At 38.8% G+C, this 4,764-nt stretch overlaps 1 protein-coding gene across 7 annotated transcripts in view; it reads right to left on the reverse strand.

Annotated features, from left to right (window-relative positions):
• Positions 1–4,764, reverse strand: part of LOC140731223 (protein MTSS 1-like) — a 306,022-nt gene that overhangs the window by 300,601 nt on the left and 657 nt on the right. The gene's annotated exons all lie outside the window — the stretch shown is intronic.

Consider the following 4,764-nt stretch of genomic DNA (forward strand, 5'->3'; position numbering starts at 1 on the left):
GTTTAAGAAGGAAAAGATGGATTATGAATGGAAGCTGGCGATTAATATCAAAAAAGATACTAAAAGCTTCTTTAAATATATCAAAAGTAAAAGAGGGTAGATATAGGACCAATAGAAAATGACACTGGAGGTATTGTAACGAGAGATGCAGAGATGGCAGAGGAACTGAATGCGTACTTTTATCAGTCTTCACAGTGGAAGACATCTGCAGTATATCAGACATTCAAGAGTTATCAGGGAAATGAAGTACGTGCAGTGAAAATTACGATTGAGAAGGTGCTCAGGAGGCTTAATGGTCTGAGGGTGGATAAATCTCCTGGACTTGATGGAATGCACCCTCAAGTTCTGAAGAAAGTAGCTGGAGAAATTGCAGAGGCATTAACAATGATCTTTCAAGAATTGATAGATTCTGGCATTGTAACGGATGACTGGAAAATTTCAGATGTCACTCCACCATTTAAGAAGGGTGCGAGGCAGCAGAAAGGAAACTATAGACCTGTTAGCCTGACATCAGTGGTTGGGAAATTGTTGGAATCGATTGTTAGGGATGAGATTACAGAGTACCTGGAGGCACATGACAAGACAGGCCAAAGCCAGCATGGTTTCCTGAAAGGAAAATCCTGCCCAACTAACCCACTGCAATTTTTTGAGGTAATTATAAACATTGTAGACAAAGGAGATGCAGTGGATGTGGTGTACTTGGATTTTCAGAAGGCCTTTGACAAGGTGCCGCACCATGAGGCTGCTTAGCAATACAAGAGCCCATGGAACTACAGGGAAGTTACCAGCATGAGCGGAGCATTGGTTGATCGGCAGAAAGCAGGAAGTGGGAATAAAGGGATCCCATTCCGGCTGGCAGCCGGTTACTAGTGGAGTTCCATAGGAGTCAGTGTTGGGACCACTGCTTTTTACAATGTAGGTCATTGATTTCGACTATGGGATTAATGGATTTGTAGCTAAATTTGCCAATGATACAAAGATAGGTGGAGGATCAGGAAGTGCTGAGGAAACAGAGAGCCTGTAGAGAGACTTAGATACTCCAGAGGAATGGGCAAAGCGGTAAATAAAATACAATGTTATAGAAACATAGAAAACCTACAGCACAATACAGGCCCTTCGGCCTACAAAGTTATGCCAAACACGTCCCTACCTTAGAAGTTACTAGGCTTGGAAACTGGAAAGTGTATGGCCGTGCACTTTGCTGGAAGAAATAAACAGGCAGACTATTACTTAGATGGAGAAAGAATTCAAAATGCAGAGATGCAAAGGGACTTGTGAGTCCTTGTGCAAGATACCCTAAAGGTTAAACTCCAGGTTGAGTCGGTGGTGAAGGTGGCAAATGCAATGTTGGCATTCATTTCTAGTGGTATAGAATATAAAAGTAGGGATATGATGTTGAGGCACTCGTGAGACCTCATTTGGAGTATTGTTTGCAGTTTTGGGCTCCTTATTTTAGAAAGGATTTGAGAGGGTTTGAAATTTGACATTTGAGAGGGTTCAGAGAAAATTCTCCAGAATAATTCCAGGAATGAAAGAGTTACCATATGAGCAACATCCGGCAGCTCTTGGGCTGTATTCCCTGGAGTTCAGGAGAATGAGGGGGATCTAATAGAAACAAATGGCTTGAACAGATTACATATGGCAAAATTATTTCCCATGGTAGGGGAGTCTAGGACAAGAATTCAGGATTGAAGGACATCCATTTTGAATAGAGCTGCTAAGAAATTACTTTAGTCAGAGGGTGGTAAATCTGTGGAATTTGTTGTTACAAGTGGCTGTGGAGGCCAAGTCATTGAGTGCATTTAAGGCAGAGATAGATAGGTTCTTGATTAGCCAGGGCATCAAAGGGTATGGGGTGAAAGCAGGGGTGTTGGCATGACTAGAAGAATTGGATCAGCCATGATTGAATGGCAGAGCAGACATGATGGACTGAATGACCTACTTCTGCTCCTATATCTTATGGTCTTAACTGGTGATCCTCTTCTCCACTGAAGATCTGCCTATTGTACAACCACCAAGCATCTTAGTACCTCCAGATATACTGTATTCAGAGTATCACATACATGAACTGCTGTCACGCAGTACCCACAGCAGACAATGTACCATGTCAACAGACAAGTCATTGGCTAATGTATTCTTAATTTAATCTGAAGCTAATGCAGATTAAGGCTGCAGCAATAATCACTCTCTTGCAAATTCAAACTAGCAGCATACATGCTCCAGGCAGAGGCTCATAGGCTTATTGTGAACTTTAGTCTGCTTAACAACAACACATTCACAACTACTTTGCACACCAAGTCTGTAGGCTTGTATCTAGATAAATTAACTAAGTGTGTAATATGCTGGATTGAGAGGCAGAAGTTAGTTTGTGATCTTCAACACAAATAAGTTTCCGGTCTTCAAACTTGATTATTTGGTATTGTGGGGGTGGAAGAGAATGCAGGGAGAAATTAATCCTCCCAATGCACCATTCTCATACTTGTATGATTCATACCTCCTTTCCTACCAAGTGATTTAAGAATGATATTGGAGGCAGCTTGGAAATAATTGATGCATTACCTGGGGACCAAAAGCAGAAGGAAAACGGTGTCCAAATAGAAAAATCTGTTGTGTTTCTTTAAGATCACTAAAATGTCACAGACAGGTGTAGAACCTTCCTGTCCCCAACACTGTTCAAAATAATCCCGTTCACCAACTGCAGCCATCTGCTTCAGGATTCCATTACGAGTCAATCCAATCTGATCGCAAAAGGATGGAAATGAAAGTAACTCATGTATTTGCATTTATGACTACCTACAACCTCAAACAAATGGAAAGTTTTGCAGAATTGCAAATGGATTCAGTCTTTCAGACCTTTATCAGTCGTCATTTAATAAAACCACAGAAGCAAAAAACCTCGGCAACCCAGAGAGGCTTTATACAACACTGCTACATCAACACAAGTTGTTCTGACAGAAGAACAATGCATGGCAAATGAAAGCAGGAAGTGGATCAATTCCAGCTCCTCAGTATAATGGCCAATTGGTACCTAAAATCTAGGCTGATGCAAGAAAATTGAGGACTTGAATGAAGGCCAAAGGGCTAACACTGGGGATCCAAGTGAAAAGACAGACTGAAAAGGAAACAAACATTGGTTCCTTTTTTGATGTAAAAGAGATTTGGGAATTAAATCCACATTTAGTGAGATATAACTGAGGATACCATGAAACTGTGGCACTGAGACAAGGCTGCAGGTTCTTTCCTCACTAGGCTGCTTAACTGATCTCAGCCTGTGATACAATTGATCTCTGACCATTACTAAAGTTAGGCAAGAAAAATAAACAGTATTAGCACCTATTCTCTTAACTATAAAACAGGGATCCTTATCAATGGTCCAAAAGCTAAAACAGATTCATGCCTGTCTGATTTGCCCCCATTCACCAAACTAAGGACAAACTATCTCCTCTCAATAATGTCTACATTGAAAGGGTAATTAAAACTATTATCCAGTAACAGTCAACAATTAGATCTGTTTTGTTCAGCAGGTTGACTGACCCAAGCATGTTCCTGTTTCATTGTTCAGAAGTAGAAAATGAGAGGCACAGCCCAAAAAAAATTCCTTTTGAAATCAGAGATTAAATTACCTAACCTATGCAGTTACCAGTGGTAAAGTCAATGATTCCAATGTTAAATCATGTTAGTTACCCCAAAGGCAGCAAAAATTTTTTCCACCAAAAATGAACATCAAGGAAATTAGAAATTTAAAAATTACATATCTAAACAGTCTGAACTTCAACCAAAAGTGCATTTTAATTAAAAGTTATTACATTATCCTTCTCAACGATTACCATAACAGTTACATGAAAATATGAAAGTAGATACAGTGAAAATAAAAACATATAGAATACAAAGCTTTCCACAATGCAAATTACTAGATTGGACTTTCCAAAAATGCTTGTTCACATTACAATACAAGCATAAGATCCAGTATCTCCATGATAGTCAATGAAACTGCACAAAACCACTTAAAGCTGTTGACAGCTTTTAGTTGACTACAGAAGGTCAGATAAGCTATAAAAATATTAACTTGATTCGTCTAAATATTTCAAAGAGTATGAAATTTGAATAAGAAATTCAAGACGCCAGACCATTTCAAAGTACTCTAACTTTCATCATTAAAAGGAATTCGTTTGTAGCACTGCAGTTTAAATATTCGGTCACTGCAAATCAAATTGCTTAAGGATATTTATTTCTACAGTTGAAATAGGCGATTCATGATCCACCTCTGTGCATGGAATATGCACGGAAAGCGAAGCAATCCACTTATGTACAGTATGCATGCTATTAGAAAGTGACAGGTGCAGTTTACGAACTGATTACTGTACTGTTCTTTGCAAAATGATTAACGTCGAAAAGGATTAACAAACTGAACGCCAGCGAGTTTAAAGCATTTTACTGTACAATTTAGTTTATTACAATAACTGTTTATTCGCTTTATAGATGCTGCATGACCTAGTGAGTCCCTCCAGTATTCTGTGTGTGTTTGACTGTAAAATTTGGTTATTTTTAAAATTCACCATCGCATTAATATCATCGGAATCCTGTAAAGTACACAGAGCTGTTTCCATCACAACAGCCTACCATTAACTCACTGTATCTACTGGCCAATGCTATCTTGCATAGAAACAATCAGGGTTCTACCAATTAAAAAAACAAATACAACCTTTTGCTTAATTTATTTAATTTAATTTGCTTAAGGGTCATATTGGATAGAAAGACACCTAC

The sequence above is a fragment of the Hemitrygon akajei genome, chromosome 1, assembly GCF_048418815.1.
Source record: "Hemitrygon akajei chromosome 1, sHemAka1.3, whole genome shotgun sequence".
NCBI lineage: Eukaryota > Metazoa > Chordata > Chondrichthyes > Myliobatiformes > Dasyatidae > Hemitrygon > Hemitrygon akajei.